At 42.7% G+C, this 19,319-nt stretch overlaps 1 protein-coding gene and 1 pseudogene across 1 annotated transcript in view; one reads left to right on the top strand and one right to left on the bottom strand.

Annotated features, from left to right (window-relative positions):
* Positions 1-6,408, top strand: part of LOC110532260 (WW domain-containing oxidoreductase-like) — a 343,223-nt pseudogene extending 336,815 nt beyond the window's left edge.
* Positions 897-19,319, bottom strand: part of LOC110521975 (transcription factor Maf) — a 56,958-nt gene continuing 38,535 nt past the window's right edge. Inside the window, exon 3 of the mRNA XM_021599998.3 lies at positions 897-7,484. The gene's annotated coding sequence lies outside the window, so the exon portion shown is untranslated. The remainder of the gene's footprint in view (positions 7,485-19,319) is intronic.

Raw genomic sequence — 19,319 nt, 5'->3', positions numbered from 1 at the left:
ATGTGGAAGAAGGTGCTCTGGTCAGATGAAACCAAAATTGAACTTTGTGGCAACAATGCAAAACGTTATGTTTGGCGTAAAAGCAACACAGCTCATCACCCTGAACACACCATCCCCACTGTCAAACATGGTGGTGGCAGCATCATGGTTTGGGCCTGCTTTTCTTCAGCAGGGACAGGGAAGATGGTTAAAATTGATGGGAAGATGGATGGAGCCAAATACAGGACCATTCTGGAAGAAAACCTGATGGAGTCTGCAAAAGACCTGAGACTGGGACAGAGATTTGTCTTCCAACAAGACAATGATCCAAAACATAAAGCAAAATCTACAATGGAATGGTTCAAAAATAAACATATCCAGGTGTTAGAATGGCCAAGTCAAAGTCCAGACCTGAATCCAATCGAGAATCTGTGGAAAGAACTGAAAACTGCTGTTCACAAATGCTCTCCATCCAACCTCACTGAGCTCGAGCTGTTTTGCAAGGAGGAATGGGAAAAAATGTCAGTCTCTCGATGTGCAAAACTGATAGAGACATACCCCAAGCGACTTACAGCTGTAATCACAGCAAAAGGTGGCGCTACAAAGTATTAACTTAAGGGGGCTGAATAATTTTGCACGCCCAATTTTTCAGTTTTTGATTTGTTAAAAAAGTTTGAAATATCCAATAAATGTCGTTGCACTTCATGATTGTGTCCCACTTGTTGTTGATTTTTCACAAAGAAACACAGTTTTATATCATTATGTTTGAAGCCTGAAATGTGGCAAAAGGTCGCAAAGTTCAAGGGGGCCGAATATTTTCGCAAGGCACTGTATATATATGGGACTACTATATACTACTATATATATATATATATATATTACGCAAACACGGGCGAGAGACGACAAGCAAGCAGATGTGTTTTTGTTACAATGATAATTTATTAAATGTAAAATATCTTTAGCACAGATTAACAATCACACACTTCCATCTATTGTGAACGCCATGGGGTTGGAAATAAACATTCCACAAGGATCAACAAAAGCACACAGTCCTGTTGGAGTCCTATCTTCTCCTTCATGGCATAGATAGATCTTCATGTTAGACTGTTATCTCAGACAGGCTGGGTCCTAGGGCTGAGGCAAATCTCATATACTGGTCCTAGTTTCTAGTGACCCTTTTATCATGTAAGCTTGTTCTGTAGCCTACACAGTTCCAATTCTTGATCTATAAAAAAAGAACAAGACCACACCGCAATCCATTTCCCCTGTCTGCTCTCTTCACCAGAGGAAAGGAGTATGCTCTCCTGCGATAGTTGTGGACGCAGCCACTTAACCAGGCTTTAGTTGGTAACACTGTACAGATTGGATTGCCTCTGCTTTGCTTCAACCCTTCCCACATCAACACAACTGAACAGAACCTTGACCAGAACGGTTCGACCACAGTAAGAATGACAGTTAAAGGAACAGAAGAGAACCACCCACAGGAGTAAGAAAACTGTAAGACTTTACACGTTGTCCAGGATATCATCGTCTGGTTCTTTTTATTATTCTCTTTTCATTTTTTTAATGACTTTTTTATAGTTGATTTTCAGCACATGCCATATGAGAAGTTTGGGATTATAAAAGTACCTGAAAGAAGTGCTAGAGTGTCAGCATGCATAGCTGTTTGATATTTACATGTTCTTATGTACAGGACAGGACAGGACGGGGTGGGACAAAAACAGACTGCTCTACAGTACTGGGTGTATTTACAGGTCAGGGGTCAGGGGTTAGAGGTCAATTACATAACTACAGACGTCTGGGTAAAGTGTCACGCATATTATCAGAGACAGAATGACAGAGCACAACCTTGAAGAGGCAGAAAGAAAACATGTTTTTTCAGACCTGTTTTTTTCCTCTGGTACAATACCCCTATGCTAACAAATAGCACAATGCTTGTTTTATTATTGTTGTAGTATACAAGCAGAGTGATTGGACATGGTTAAAGATCACCACAATAACATGTTATACTATGAAGATAACGCCAAATAACTGAGATACAGTAAACTGCTTCAACACCACTCTCCCACCTTGCTTTTCAATACATTGAACTGTGGCTGTTTTCGGAGAAAAAAAAACTAACCCTCCTTTCTCCTCAATTTCCTGGTATCCAATTGGTAGTTACAGTCTTGTCCCATTGCTGCATCTCTCGTATGGACTCGGGAGAGGCAAAGCTCGATAGCCATGCGTCCTCCGAAACACGACCCCGCCAAACCACACTGCTTCTTGACACACTGCTCGCTTAACCCGGAAGTCAGCCGCACCAATGTGTCGGAGGAAACACCTTACAGCTGGCGAACAAAGTCAGCGTGCATGTGCCCGGCCGTCACAAGGAGTCTCTAGAGCACGATGGGACAAGGACATCCCAGCCGGCCTAACCCTCCCCTAACTCGGACAATGCTGGGCCAATTGTGTGCCGCCTCATGGGTCTCCCGGCTGTGATACAGCCCGGGATCGAACACGAACCCGTGATCTTCTAGCATTGTGATGCAGTGCCTTAGACCGCTGCGCCACTCGCGAGGCCCGAATTGTGGCTGTTTAACCGTTAAATGTTGCACAATACTTTCCAAAGTATATTTTCATTCTTTTGAAAATTGGAAGACATAAATGTGATCCGGGACCAGTTTCCAGAGCAGTGAGGGTTCTGCCAGACAGGGTCAGGTTACTACTGCTGATTTAGTGCCTGTTTTTCCATCTCTTAAAGCATATAGATTCTCCCTATGCAGAGGTTGGGTTTCTGTGTGTGTAAATGTATTGGAGACGCTCTGGTTGGCTAGGACCCTGCTACATTTTTAGCATATTGTGGGAGTGATTTTAGTCTTCTCCCTTTTCCCTCTTTTCAGTTCTGGTTATTTGTGTACTGTCTAGGGGACAGTTGGTGTAACCCTCTCCTCTCCACTCACCAGTGTGTGGTGGTCAGGTCGGTCTAACAGGAACATAACAACCCTAAGAAAACGGAGCCATTTCTCTGTAAAATGATGTATTTCAGAATCAGAATTGACATTGACAAGATACTAGTATAAAAACAGAAAGAGACATTGGTTGGTCAACGCCTAAAATGTAAAGGTATTATCTATAATTTACATGATTATACAACACATCTGTTGGGTTACTGTACATGTCTGGAGTGAATGAGTGGGTGTGTCTGCGAGAGTGTATAAGAGTGTTTAAATCAGAGAGCGTGGGTGTGCGTGCGTGTGTGTGAGTGTGTGCGTGAGTGTGTAGTTTGTGTGAGGTTTGTGTGAGGTTTGTGTTTGCATGTCTTAGACCCAGCCCATTCTCCTGCTCTCTCTCTCTCTTCCTGTGATAGATAGACACAGACAGACAGGCAGACAGACAGACACTGGTGGTTCAGCTTGTTAATGTCTAATCTCATCAGGTTTATCTATTACAGGGGTCACCAGGTCAAGTAGTGAGAGGGCAGCGCTAAACACCAAGAAGATAACCCCCATGTACACACACTCACTCTCTCCTCAATTCTCCTTCCCTCCCTTTCTCTCTGCTGTGTGCACAGTTTCCCTCAGAGCACACAGAGTCCACAGCTGTGCAGTGTAGTATTTTCAGGTCAGGTGTAAATCATTCCAATGTATTGCTTGACCACCTTTGACCTAAAACAGTGTGAAAACGAGGAGTGAAACGAGAGTGAAATGAGCAGGCAAATATATTCCATCTTCCAATGGGTTTGTGTGTAGGTCTCTAAAGCAAATACCTTAACTGAGAGTTAGCTAAATGATGTGCCACCCTGCTTTTGAAGTGTGCATGTCTGGGTCTGGGTGTCTGTTAGACGCTGACTGACATTTGTAAGCCTTTGATATGCCAGTCCTGTGAGGTGTGTAGAGTTATCAGTGTGCTGGCAGGGAGGGAGACAGCAGAGAGATGCAGTTGTTTCATCTGCTGTTTCTAACTGCCTCAATCTGCTACTACCAACACTGAGTAGGACGTTTGTTTAGTGTGTCTGTATTTCTCAATGAGAGTGTGTAAGTGTGCATGCACTTTATTCTGTGAATGGGTGTGTGTGAGAGTGTGTCTTTCTAGATTTTAATGAGTGTCAGTGTGTGTGCGCGCCGGAGCAGTTTGGGCATTTTCCAGTATGTGTGTCTATTCCTGTGTTAAGCTCTGCCAGCTTGGACTGCTGATGCTAAAATGAGTCTCAATGAGGCTGGGCCTTTGAAGTGGGTGTATATTAGTGTGTGTGTGTGTGTGTGTGTGTGTGTGTGTGTGTGTGTGTGTGTGTGTGTGTGTGTGTGTGTGTGTGTATGTGTGTGTGTGTGTGTGTGTGTGTGTACAGACTTTTGCTGCTGTGCCAGTGCACTGCACTGAACAGTGCTCTGCAGTCTTTCATCAGTGCTCTCCACCAGTCTCATTTGTAGATAAATAGCAGTGAGCCAGGGATAACTATTTAATGTGTGTCTATAGAAGTCAGCTCCGGAACAGTCTCTTCTCTTCTCACAACGTCACAGCAGCTTTTAGCCAGCAGCAAGGCTATATGAAAGATCCCTCTGAGTGCCTGACTTCTGGCTGTAATTCTCTCTGACGTCTGTTTCAAATGCTGTGGAATCTCTCTTCCTGTCGCTCTCTCTCTCCTTCTCGTTCCCCCTCTCCGCTCCTAATTACCGACTGTGACGGTAATTAGGGAGGCATGTCTCAGTACAGTTTGACTACAGACTACGGAATACTGGATTTGAGATGTTAAACTGAGAAATACAGAAGTAATTTCCCACTTAATTAGAGAGTATAGGGTAGGGAGGGTTGTCTGCTCCTTTTAAGAGAGACGGGTAAGGGGCAGTGGGGTTTACGAGTGTGTGCATGCATGTATATAGTGTGTGTGTGTGTGTGTGTGTGTGTGTGTGTGTGTGCATGCATGTATATAGTGTGTGTGTGTGTGTGTGTGTGTGTGTGTGTGTGTGTGTGTGTCTGTGTGTGTGTGTGTCTGTGTGTGTGTGTGTCTGTGTGTGTGTCTGTGTGTGTGTGTGTGTGTGTGTGTGTGTGTGTGTGTGTGTGTGTGTGTGTGTGTGTGTGTGTGTGTGTGTGTGTGTGTGTGTGTGTGTGTGTGTACGTGTGTGTGTGTGTGTGTGTGTGTGTGTGTGTGTGTGTGTGTGTGTGTGTGTGTGTGTGTGTGTGTGTGTGTGTACGTGTGTGTGTACGTGTGTGTGTGTGTGTGTGTGTGTGTGTGTGTGTGTGTGTGTGTGTGTGTGTGTGTGTGTGTGTGTGTGTGTGTGTGTGTGTGTGTGTGTGTGTGTGTTTACAAGAGCACTATTCTCAACATATTACTCTTAAGGGGTGTATACCTCTCTTTACCCTGGCAAACCTCTGAAATAAAAGCCAAATGTCTGACTTCCCTCATGAATCCCTAGATGATGTGAACATAAACAGATGTGTAATCATCACATATATACTGTATGTTCTCTTATACAGTCTATTTATAGAACCCTCTGGCTCTCCACTCCAATGAGAAGAGCTGCTCCCTCCTCCCCAGTCTAGAACACCGTGGGCCACATCTTCTGTCCAGAAAACAGCCCTTGCGGTGCGCAAACCTCCACAAAATAACATCCAAATATTGCAGCTATAGAGAAGCCCAACATATTTTGGTGTGTTTTGCTTTAAATTTGAATGAACAGTCGTCACCATCCCATGGAGATTGTGACGTTCTAAAATTGTATATTTTTTTTTTTGCGGAGATCTGTGCTGTTTTGTGGACAGTTAGCATTGTATTTACCACATATATATCAGCATGCACTCTGGATAGTTAGCAGTCCTGTTCACACACAATATAGAAATAAATATATGTATATAAATATATATACAGGGCCATGGTCCCCATGGTAACACTGTCCCATCATTATGGGCTGTGGCAGAGAGGGGTGTCTCTGGGGTTTATCCTCTCGATATCTCTATCTGTCTCTCTCCATTTGTATGGAGTTCCTCCTCTGTCTCGTACAGATGCTCTGGGGTCATGCAGGAAAGATGGTGGGTGGGGGGGGGGGGGGGGGTCGCTGAGTCCAGATGTGTGTTTATTCTGGTGGAGGTCTTGGCAGCATCTTTAGAGTGGCAGGATCTCATTTGTCTCTTGGCAGACGGGAGGGTTTCTGTGTATCTCTCTGATGGTCCTCTCCTCCCACAAAGATAATGTTGATCAGGGTCCTCCATGTTGTGTGTGTATCTCTCTCTCACTCTTTCTCTCTGTCTGTGAGTTCACAGCAACAGGGGTCAGCCACCACAGTGTACTGTGCAGTAGCTCCGGAGCTGGAGGGTTTTGGAGGCATGTACTTCAACAACTGTTTCTTCTGCCTACCCTCCCCCCAGCCCGAAGACCAGGCCACTGCAGCCAGCCTGTGGGAGCTAAGCGAGCGCCTGGTCTCAGAGAGGCCTTCGGGCCAACAGGCCGTCTGATGGACATTCCCACTGACTATCAACAGCCTCATCAGGACTAGAGGAGCGAGGAGGACTAGCCAATCAGGAATGGAGGGGGAGGGAGTGGAGATGAAAACCAATCAAGTTTGTACATTGAGTGGACTGTAGAAAGCTGCCAAACCTTTCAACTGGACCCGTCACTTCACTAAGCAGTAAAATACATGTACAAATTCATCTTATCTAATAGCTACACTGTGGCTACAGGTTGAACTGTGGTAGTTTAACACTAAAGGGAGAGGAGAAGAGAGACCTCTCGACATGGCAACACATCCCCTCTGACCGTCTTTGTGGCAGGGAGAGTTCACCAGTTCCAGCCAAAGTGGGCCTGTGTTTTTCACCCCAGTGTGTTGCCACCTGCATCACACACTGTGTATCTTCCCTCTGTGTCTCTAGTCTCCTCCTGTATATATCTATTCTATGTCTGTCTACAGAGATATAGGGAGTGGTGAGTATCATTGTGCTAGTTTAGGGGGATTGAAGGGGGGTAGGAGAAATAAGGAGGTATAATGTAATGCCTATATACATAGAGGTATGGTTTCGTGGCTATATACAGATGCAGTAGTTTTGTTTCATACGAGGCCCTACTGTATATTATTTACATTCACATCATGGGCTAAATGGGACTCACTGTCATCGCTTCTCCCCTCTACAGTATCCGTCTACAGTTAAAGACCTCCAACCTACATATTATTACATAGAATACTCTACAAAATGCTATTTACAATGAGGAGGTACTGTATCTTTGTCATGTTGAGTCAGAATTGCGTCCGTAGCTACTGGTGATGCCAGAGGAAGAGGGAATCCAGGAGTTTTAGTAGTTGAATCAAACGTGAAGTCTTTTTCTTGGGTGTTAGGTTTTGTTGTCATTTGTTTCTGTCAATAATCTCGTCATGAAAGACAAAGTGTTGGGCGACTGGGTCTGTCTGGACTTCTGTACAGGGACTGTTGGTTGGTTTATGGGTGGTTTGGAGACGTTGTGTGGACGTTGTGCTTTGTCACAGTCCGGTGCCATGGAACGACGTTGGTAAGACATCACCATTCCTCTGTCATGGTTTCTGTAAAGAATAGGAAGAGAGAGGACTCATTAAAGACTGTTTGTTGTAGTATGTATGTGTCTGTGGTCATTTCAATACTTGCACGCAGTTGACAGGATCCTATTGAAAGGAATCAAGACGAGTGTACATATTAGGAAGAAGGGGACTAATCAGAATTGGCCTAGAAAGGCTGCTTCTTGTGGTCAGTGAGCAGCACAGCGCCCTTTGACCCGGAACTAAGCTCCACCAGGAACATTGGGAAGGGCCAAAGAGTGATTGAAACATTGACCAAGCAATCACATGGCTGACCTGCATCATTCTCACGACTGGTTAGTCAGCTGATGCCTGACAGAGTCCCTCTCACTGTTAAACACTGCTTTGTTCCCTGCATGATGTTCAACAGCAGTTCAGTACAGTAGGGGAGAGAGGGGTCAGTTTAGCTACCTTTGTTTCTAGGCAACCATACACAAAATGTTTAATTTAACCAAATATTTAGGAAGAGATGCTCATTTTTAATGGAGTCTGTGAAGGAAGAAACCACATGGAAAAAGTGGTAAGCAAGTTCAGTCCAAAAAAAAACTATTTTCACTAAATCAAATGAATTTGTGTTAGAGGTTTAATGGTGCTTGTATTTGAACCAAAGTAGATCATTTAAGATTGTTCTATATATCAGTTGGGACCTCTTTAAGCGTCAATATGAGGTCCTAAACCTAGCATGAAAGTACATCCCTGTAGCTGTGTGGGCTAATAGTAAAAATGTTTGCCTTGGGGTAAGTTGAGCCAATGTAAGTGTTTTCTTCCCAGGTGTAATGTAAGTCATTATCACTGGGATATGAGGTAACAACAGGGCCTGTGTTAAAAGTGTTTAAAAAAGTACAACGTGTTAAGTGTTAAGCCTGTGTTAAAAGTTGATTAAAATACAAAAACTATTTGTGATTTTGTTGAATTGTGTTTGGCAAATAAAGAGACACGGTTTTAAAAAGGTAGTGGTGATATTTAATTCAGTACAATTAAATTAGTAAGTGGCTCAACTTACCCTGTCCTGCGGCCCATACCCGCGGGAAATTGTGCCAAGAGACCACTTTTTTTGGACAAGCTATGTTTACATGAATTCTGAATATTTCCAGGGATACACAACATCCTGAAATATATGTAGATATTTCCTTTGAAGGAGTGATGCTGAATGTTTAAAAAAATGGCTCAACTTACCCCACTCTCCCCTACTATATACAAATCAAATGTATTTATAAGGCCCTTTTTACGTCATCAGATGTCACAAAGTGCTATACAGAAATTCAGCCTAAAACCCCAAACAGCAAGCAATGCAGATGTAGAAGCACAATGAACTGTTCTGTTCTAATCTGTACACCACGGCGGTCTTGTTGCTGCTCTTGCACACGCAAACACAAACACCCAAGGAATTGAGGACAGGGAGATTTAGAGCAATTTATTAAGGAATCTCTCACTAGGATATAGAAGAAACAACACACCGTCCATCCCCTAAGCTCTACAATTATTTTTAGAAATGTTTATTTTTTGGGTGTGTGGGGGCATGTAAGGACCTGCTGCAACACACACTATCCCCAGGGAGAGAGGGACACAGGAGGACGAGGTACACCCCAGTTATAGATCCAGCACCCCCTTCTGTGGCCCCTAGGGGCAGTAGTGCTACAGCTGAGCCCCTTGCACCCATCTTCCTCTGCTCTCGAACTGGTAAGAAGCAGCAAGCTTGAGACTCTCTCTTACACCCCTCTCCCCTCTATACACACAACATGCACACACACACACACACACATACAGTACTGATCATGTGATTTGATTGATGCATGTCACTGAGCTCCTTCAGAGAAGAAGTGAGTGAGACATCAACAGCATATAAGCCCCTCGCTATAACCAGTCAATGACAGAGAGAGAGAGAGAGAGAGAGAGAGAGAGAGAGAGAGAGAGAGAGAGAGAGAGAGAGAGAGAGAGAGAGAGTGAGATGCTGGGCAGACAACAAACAAAGAGGAAACAGCATTAAGATGTCCTCTGGGAGTGCATCGCTGCCGTGGATCTATGATTGCGTTTGTTTGCATGTGTGGGTGTGGGTGCGTGTGTTCTGACTGTAGAGGGAGGTTCCTGCCTGGCTTTCATACAAAGTCTTATTGATCAGGCCCTATCGGAATCATCTGATAGTTAATCAATACATTACACTTCCTCCCAACGCTTAGAGAACAGAGGAAAGGAGAAGAGAGGAAAGGAGAGGAGAGGAGAAGAGAGGAAAGCATTCGTCTCTGAGGAAGACCTTGATCCTTTGACTCACCCGAGGCCCCTCAGTCTCTCTTTCTCTCTCCTTTCTCTCTACCTCTCCCTCCCACCATCCCTCTATTTATCTCTCATTGTGGTTGTATGCATTTTTTTTAACGTGTGATTAATAATTCAAACATGCTTGTGGGAATTCATCAATGTGTGCAAAAATATGATTTGTGTTCCTTTGCATCCTTTACATTCATACACTGATCATGCTCTGAGATGTAGAATCATGAATCATCCTTTACATTCATACACTGATCATGCTCTGAGATGTAGAATCATGAATCATCCTTTACATTCATACACTGATCATGCTCTGAGATGTAGAATCATGAATCATCCTTTACATTCATACACTGATCATGCTCTGAGATGTAGAATCATGAATCATCCTTTACATTCATACACTGATCATGCTCTGAGATGTAGAATCATGAATCATCCTTTACATTCATACACTGATCATGCTCTGAGATGTGGAATCATGAAAATGAAAATATATTTTATAAATGAGGCCAAGATACTTCCCATCATGCTTCTGAAGAGTAGATGCAGATCAGAAGAGAATCCAATACATACTGAATATCAATATAATTTATACAAGGAATAGGAAACTAAAATATAGCATAGAAACATTTAGACATTAACAATTTGTTAAATGACTGTTTATCTATATTGCAATGTAATGTGTACTGGCTGACTGCTATCTTCCCTTTTCCTTTTTTTATTTCCCATAAGATTCATTTCCCTCCTCATATTTATGGGCAGATTGATTTGAATATGTCTGTGTTGCTTATATTGGTAGTATTGACGTCTGGAACGCCATGCTGCCACTTGGAACGGATATATTTAATGATCACAATCAATGTTAAAGCCCTCTATGGACAAGACTAACTCGATACATATCTACTGAGAGGGAGAAAATATACTGTACACCTCTCTCTCTCTCTCTCTCTCTCTCTCTCTCTCTCACTCATATGAAAAGGAATGATATTTATTAAGTGCTATTGTAGAGTAATTCAATTGTTGTCAATCAAGCAAGCCTGTGTATTTAAACAAGTTTCACAATATCCCGTCATCCCTAAAAATATTAGTTTTTGTGAAAGTGCTTATTGGACAAAAACCTCATTTCATTCAACTCATGTAATGTTTGAAATAAAATATGCAATTTACAGCCATGAACCATAATTATGTTAAAATATCGACATGACAATATTGAATTGTGTAGTTGATTAAACAGCGTTATTAATGGCATAATGATGGGATGTTGGTCTTTATTTATCCTGCTGTCTGCCCCTTTACATTCTGCTGATGTGTGCAGAAAGCTGCCTCAGTAACTATAGTGTGTGTGGGGGGGGTATGAGATAGAGATCTGGGCCGAGGCTGTGCGTGTGTGTGTGTGTGTGTGTGTGTATGGGGCGTTGGCGTTTACTGCAGTGGGACTGTCCCCTGTAACTCTGCCAGATGCTTTTCTCTGACATGTAAATACCTGAGGTGGAACAGCACATCACCAGCTAGACCTTAACCAGACTCACACCACACAGTCACACACATACTATGTCAATACAATGTCTCCTCAATGAAATGATCCAGTACAGGGTTACCATGTTCTAGTTTTCGGAATCTAGCATGATCCAAGAGAAAGAGGAGAGAGCAAGCAAGAAAGAGCGTGTGTGTGTGTGTGTGTGTGTGTGTGTGTGTGTGTGTGTGTGTGTGTGTGTGTGTGTGTGTGTGTGTGTGTGTGTGTGTGTGTGTGTGTGTGTGTGTGTGTGTGTGTGTGTGTGTGTGAGAGAGAGAGTGTGAGTGAATATGCGCATGCGTGAGGTTGAGATTGGTGAGGATATTCTAGAGGAGCCCATATGTTTAGTCCCAGGGTGTTCTGGCACTCCTTGTACAGGCTGCGTTTAACACTGCTATGTGGTTGTGTGATTGGGGTAATATTCTACAGAAATGAACATGTAACAGTCAATAGACGAAGAGTTTCTTTCCAAAACGCTTTATCCACCAACTTTTCACATTTGTGTTCTTTCACCAGAAATGATTGCTTCATGTGTGTGTAAAATATTATGTTCTCAGATTATTTCCCCTACATTTTAGTTGTGTGTGAAAATGTTTTTTTTTTGCAAAACACTATATATCCATTGTTTAGCTGGAATGGAATGTTCGTGTCTCGTATATTTGACTGATGTGGTTGTGTCACCTAGCTATCTTAAGATAAAGGTATCTGGAATTTAAGGGAACATTATTTTACTTAAGCTTTGAGAGCACCATGGTTATTTCCCCCCTATATATATTGCTGTGTGCTATCCAGAACTTCCTCTGTCTCTATATCTGAGGCTGAACATGGCACCTGGGAGGACATAGCTCCTGTAGAAACCCCCTGTGTGTCCTCACTAGACAGCATGACCTTGTAAACCATCAGTTATTCTATTCACCCCTTTGTACGAGAGGAATAGAGGGGAGAGGGAGAGGAAGAGAGAAATAAAGAGAGCGAGGGAGAAAGAGAGTAGAGGAAGGTGGATAGAGAAAGAACTGCTGCTTGTCATGGCTTTCAAACATGGAGAAAAATGAGCACTTGGGCTGAAGTACAATTATTAGGCCCTGTCTACAGATTCATCACACTGAATAGAATGAGGGAGGAAGAGAGCAGGGGAAGGAAAGGCTAAGAAAGAGAAGGTATAGGGAAAATGTAGAGGAAGACAAACAAAGAATGAGGAATAGGGGGAATAAGAGGCTGAGGAAGATGTCAGCAAGGCAGAAACACATGAGGGAGAGAAAGGAGAACAGGTAAGTGAAAGTGGAATGGGGGGAAAAGTGTGTGAGAACAGGAGAGAAAGATAGAGTTCAGGGGGAGAGGGGGAGCGGAAAAAGAGAAAAGTGAGGGAGAGAGGAGGGCGCGGGAGCAAGTGTGCTAGAGAGAGGTAGCGGGAGGTAAAATGAAATAAGAGGATTTGTAGGGGCTGTGGTCGGTGGCAGTAATAAAGCCTGCTAATCTGGAGGAGTACGCTTGGCTGCTCACACACCCTCTCTCCTACGCTCCACTTTACCAGCGGGCCAAGCCAAGGTCACACACACAGTGTGTGAGACAAGCACAGGTCAAATGGGGGAACTAAAACACTTCCGGGCGGTGTGTGTGTGTGTGTGTGTGTGTGTGTGTGTGTGTGTGTGTGTGTGTGTGTGTGTGTGTACCGTACCTTGTTCACATAAACTGTTCTCTACTACCGTACCTTGTTCATGAACTGTTCTCTACATCTGTACCTTGTTCACATAAACTGTTCTCTACTACTGTACCTTGTTCACATAAACTGTGCTCTACTACCGTACCTTGTTCATGAACTGTTCTTTGCCACTGTACCTTGTTCAGGAACTGTTCTCTACATCTGTACCTGGTTCACATAAACTGTACCTTGTTCACAAACTGTTCTCTACATCTGTACCTTGTTCAAATCAACTGTTCTCTACTACTGTACCTTGTTCACATAAACTGTTCTATTCTACTGTACATTGTTCATGAACTGTTCTCTACATCTGTACCTGGTTCACATAAACTGTTCTCTACCACTCTACCTGGTTCACATAAACTGTACCTTGTTCACAAACTGTTCTCTACATCTGTACCTTGTTAAAATCAACTGTTCTCTTCTACTGTACCTTGTTCACATAAACTATCCTCTACCACTGTACCTTGTTCACATAAACTATCCTCTACCACTGTACCTTGTTCACATAAACTATCCTCTACCATTGTACCTTGTTCACAAACTGTTCTCTACATCTGTACCTTGTTCAAATAAACTGTTCTCTACATCTGTACCTTGTTCACATAAACTGTTCTCTACTACCGTACCTTGTTCACATACATTTTCCTCTACCAGTGTACCTTGTTCACATATGCTATCCTCTACCACTGTACCTTATTCACATAAAATGTTCTCTACCACTGTACCTGGTTCACATAAACTGTACCTTGTTCACAAACTGTTATCTACATCTGTACCTTGTTCAAATAAACTGTTCTCTTCTACTGTACCTTGTTCACATAAACTATCCTATACCACTGTACCTTGTTCACATAAACTGATCTGTACTACTGCACATTGTTCATGAACTATTCTCTACCACTGTACCGTGTTCACATAAACTGTTCTCTACTACTGTACCTTGTTCACATAAACTGTGCTCTACTACCGTACCTTGTTCATGAACTGTTCTTTGCCACTGTACCTTGTTCAGGAACTGTTCTCTACATCTGTACCTGGTTCACATAAACTGTACCTTGTTCACAAACTGTTCTCTACATCTGTACCTTGTTCAAATCAACTGTTCTCTACTACTGTACCTTGTTCACATAAACTGTTCTATTCTACTGTACATTGTTCATGAACTGTTCTCTACATCTGTACCTGGTTCACATAAACTGTTCTCTACCACTCTACCTGGTTCACATAAACTGTACCTTGTTCACAAACTGTTCTCTACATCTGTACCTTGTTAAAATCAACTGTTCTCTTCTACTGTACCTTGTTCACATAAACTATCCTCTACCACTGTACCTTGTTCACATAAACTATCCTCTACCACTGTACCTTGTTCACATAAACTATCCTCTACCATTGTACCTTGTTCACAAACTGTTCTCTACATCTGTACCTTGTTCACATAAACTGTTCTCTACTACCGTACCTTGTTCACATAAATTTTCCTCTACCAGTGTACCTTGTTCACATATGCTATCCTCTACCACTGTACCTTATTCACATAAAATGTTCTCTACCACTGTACCTGGTTCACATAAACTGTACCTTGTTCACAAACTGTTATCTACATCTGTACCTTGTTCAAATAAACTGTTCTCTTCTACTGTACCTTGTTCACATAAACTATCCTATACCACTGTACCTTGTTCACATAAACTGATCTGTACTACTGCACATTGTTCATGAACTATTCTCTACCACTGTACCGTGTTCACAAACTGTTCTCTACTACTGTACCCTCTTCACATAAACTGCTCTCTGCTACTGTGCCTTGTTCACATAAACTATCCTCTACCACTGTACCTTGTTTACATAAACCGATCTCTACTACTGTACCTTGTTCATATAAACTGTTCTCTGCCACTGTACCTTGTTCACATAAACTGTTCTCTACTACTGTACCTTGTTCACAAACTATCCTCTACCACTGTACCTTGTTCACATAAGTGGTTCTCTACTCCTGTACCTTGTTCACATAAACTGTTCTCTACTACCGTACCTTGTTCACATAAACTGTTCTCTACTACTGTACTTTGTTCACAACTATCCTCTACCACTGTACCTTGTTCACGTAAGTGGTCCTCTACTCCTGTACCTTGTTCACATAAACTGTCCTCCAGTACCTTGTTCACATAAACTGGTCTCTACTCCTGTACCTTGTTCACGTAAACTGGTCTCTACTACTGTACCTTGTTCATATAAACTGTTCTCTGCCACTGTACCTTGTTCACATAAACTGTTTTCTACTACCGTACCTTGTTTACATAAACTGTTCTCTACCCCTGTACCTTGTTCACATAAACTGTTCTCTACCCCTGTACCTTGTTCACATAAACTGTTCTCTACCTCTGTACCTTGTTCACATAAACTGTTCTCTACCCCTGTACCGTGTTCACATAAACTGTTCTCTACTACCGTACCTTGTTCACATAAACTGTTCTCTACCCCTGTACCTTGTTCACGTAAACTGTTCTCTACTACCGTACCTTGTTCACATAAACTGTTCTCTACCCCTGTACCTTGTTCACATAAACTGTTCTCTACCCCTGTACCTTGTTCACATAAACTGTTCTCTACCCCTGTACCTTGTTCACATAAACTGTTCTCTACCCCTGTACCTTGTTCACATAAACTATCCTTGACTACTGTACCTTGTTCACATAAACTATCCTCTACCACTGTGCCTTGTTCACATAAACTATCCTCTACCACTGTACCTTGTTCACATAAACTATCCTTGACTGCTGTACCTTGTTCACATAAGCTATCATTGACTACTGTACCTTGTTCACATAAACTATCCTCTACCACTGTACCTTGTTCACATAAGCTATGATTGACTACTGTACCTTGTTCACATAAACTATCCTTGACTACTGTACCTTGTTCACATAAACTATCCTTGACTACTGTACCTTGTTCACATAAACTATTCTCTACTACCAAATCAACTTTTCTCATCTCTTCTCTTTTAGGTCACAGTTCCATTGTCGACCTCTCTCTTCTCAATCTTTTTATTAACCACCCTGCTTTCTCTCTCTTTTTATCCCTCCCTCCCTATCTGTTTCCCTCTCTCTATCTTTCTATCTCTTTCCCCTGTTCTCTAGTTAGCAACCCGTTACTCTCGCTCTCTCGGCAGCCATGTTGCTTTTCAAAGCACATTTTTCTCCTCTGTTTAACTTGCTCTGCCGTGAGGATCAATATCTATCAAAACAATACGTAATGTCATGGCCAGATAGCTGCAACACAGATATAATGTGCCTGGTTAAGGCTTCCAGGGGAGAAGATATATGCTGTGCTCTGTGTGTGTGCGCGCGCAATTCACTGTGGCCAGGTAGGTCGAGCGGTGAAAAAGAGGTTGTTATTGAGCCTTGGTAAATGATGCAGAACCCTGGGCGCTGCTTACTTAGCCTTACAAACAGCTTCAGCACTGGAGACGGGCTGGGCTGTGTGAGTGTGTCTCCATAAGATTGCAAGATTTTGTGGACCTGATTTTAGTGTATCTAAACCTTTATTTTCATTATGGTAAATGGATACATTTGAGTAGGGTAAGCTGATGAATCCCTCATGCTTCACAACACTCCAAATCCCGGTTCAACCCTAACATAACCTAACTCTAACCCTAACCCTTACCCTGGCTTCATGTGCACATCACATCCTGGTTCAACCCTAACTGTGACCTAAACCCTAACCATAACCCTAGCTTCATAACCATATCCCGGTTCAACCCTAACTGTGACCTAAACCCTAACCATAACCCTAGCTTCATAACCATATCCCGGTTCAACCCTAACTGTGACCTAAACCCTAACCATAACCCTAGCTTCATAACCATATCCTGGTTCAACCCTAACTGTGACCTAAACCCTAACCATAACCCTAGCTTCATAACCATATCCTGGTTCAACCCTAACTGTGACCTAAACCCTAACCATAACCCTAGCTTCATAACCATATCCTGGTTCAACCCTAACTGTGACCTAAACCCTAACCATAACCCTAGCTTCATAACCATATCCCGGTTCAACCCTAACTGTGACCTAAACCCTAACCATAACCCTAGCTTCATAACCATATCCTGGTTCAACCCTAACTGTGACCTAAACCCTAACCATAACCCTAGCTTCATAACCATATCCCGGTTCAACCCTAACTGTGACCTAAACCCTAACCATAACCCTAGCTTCATAACCATATCCCGGTTCAACCCTAACTGTGACCTAAACCCTAACCATAACCCTAGCTTCATAACCATATCCCGGTTCAACCCTAACTGTGATCTAAACCCTAACCATAACCCTAGCTTCATAACCATATCCTGGTTCAACCCTAACTGTGACCTAAACCCTAACCATAACCCTAGCTTCATAACCATATCCCGGTTCAACCCTAACTGTGACCTAAACCCTAACCATAACCCTAGCTTCATAACCATATCCCGGTTCAACCCAAACTGTGACCTAAACCCTAACCATAACCCTAGCTTCATAACCATATCCTGGTTCAACCCTAACTGTGACCTAAACCCTAACCATAACCCTAGCTTCATAACCATATCCTGGTTCAACCCTAATAAATAGGTTCTCATTCAACACAAAGGTTAGCTGTCAATATTTATATGGAAATAACTTTAAAAAACATTCTAATTTAATGATTATATTGAATGATCTCATTACTAAATTGAAGTCCCACTCAACAGCGGTTAGCTCCCCTCTTTCTGTCCTCAGACCTCTGATTATGTCTACATCTCTTCATGCGCACCATGAAAGACCAACTGCTGCTGCTGCTGGACTAGATCAGCGGCGATGGTCAAATGGTTATTAGAGAAAACAGTTGGTATCCAGCAGTGTGTGATAATCAGCTGGTTGGGAGAAACTCACTCCTGTCTACCTCTGTATTCTCCCCATTACTACTGTATGTTTGATCACATAACGACAGTAGACCTAATGCTGTTACGGGCTGGAAGCAGCAGTGTGAGAGTGACAGGCTGTGATTTATGTTGTGTGTGTGTGTGTGTGTGTGTGTGTGTGTGTGTGTGTGTGTGTGTGTGTGTGTGTGTGTGTGTGTGTGTGTGTGTGTGTGTGTGTGTGTGTGTGTGTGTGTGTGTGTGTGTGTGTGTGTGTGTGTGTGTGTGTGTGTATTTCCCAGTAAGCATGATAATACGATGTCTGAAGAAGAATTGATCACTTAAGAACTTAGGTGAGAGAGCACACAAAAGGGAAGAGCAGGAGTGTAGAAAGAGAGAGGGCTCTATTCAATCTGTAGAGCGGAAAAGAGGGGGACATAAGACTGTAAAAACACCAGCTCCAAGTCATTTTAATTATGGAAATCTGTTCCCAAGTATTTCCATGCTTAATGGAGAGACACATGATCGTATACAACTGGTAGCAAGGATTGAAATGATTATGTTTTAGTCAAACATTACATCGGTTTGGGCTTCTTGTGGTCAATTTGCAGTCTACAAATGATTTGTAATTATGTTCCCGGCACTCTGACCACCCACTCAAGAAGAAATTGCCACGCGTCTGAATCTGGTGGATGATCCCTGGTCTACATGATGTAATTCAGCTTTACGAGATAAACAAATAATTACCACAGAATACTGCTGTTTTAGTCCCTCTATTTCTATAATTGGCTCTTGTTTTACAGTAATAAAAACAAAAACAAAAAATACTACAAACAGACTAAAGTGAGACATTTACCCCAGTGGTTTCCCTGTAAATGGTTAGTTAAGCTCTCTTCCCCCTCGGAGACTGTGTGTGTCACTTGTTTATTTACAGTAAACAGTGACTGTCCCTGCAGCAATTCTGCTTCTCACAATGAGAATCAATTCCTGTGTGTGTGTGTGTGTGTGTGTGTGTGTGTGTGTGTGTGTGTGTGTGTGTGTGTGTGTGTGTGTGTGTGTGTGTGTGTGTGTGTGCACTTGGGCAGGACCGAGTTTGGGAACCCCTGGACTAGGGGATAAAGGCTAATGTGTGAATATTATATGGTTTCCTAGTAGGGTCTATATGGCTAAAACACAGGGCCATTGTTTCATGTGTCAGACAGCCTCTCTATCTCTCACCCTTAGTAGTCAGTCTATCGTCAGAGCTTAAGTATGACTTAGACTTTTGGCTCTACTGTTTACCTGATGGGACTAGAGAAGAGATTCCTCCCACAGATCTCCAGCCTGACAACGTTGTCTGCCCTCTTCCCACTGTGTGAGTGCACATGCGTATGCATGTACGTCTGTGTCCATCCCTTACACTGGGTTCAATGAAGGGAATCCTTTTAGGTCCCTCTGCAGATATATGTTACAGGAAGCAGG

Source organism: Oncorhynchus mykiss, chromosome 1 (assembly GCF_057628025.1).
Source record: "Oncorhynchus mykiss isolate SJ-2025 chromosome 1, ASM5762802v1, whole genome shotgun sequence".
Taxonomy (NCBI): Eukaryota; Metazoa; Chordata; class Actinopteri; order Salmoniformes; family Salmonidae; genus Oncorhynchus; species Oncorhynchus mykiss.
This window is presented reverse-complemented; position numbering and strand designations above follow the sequence as displayed.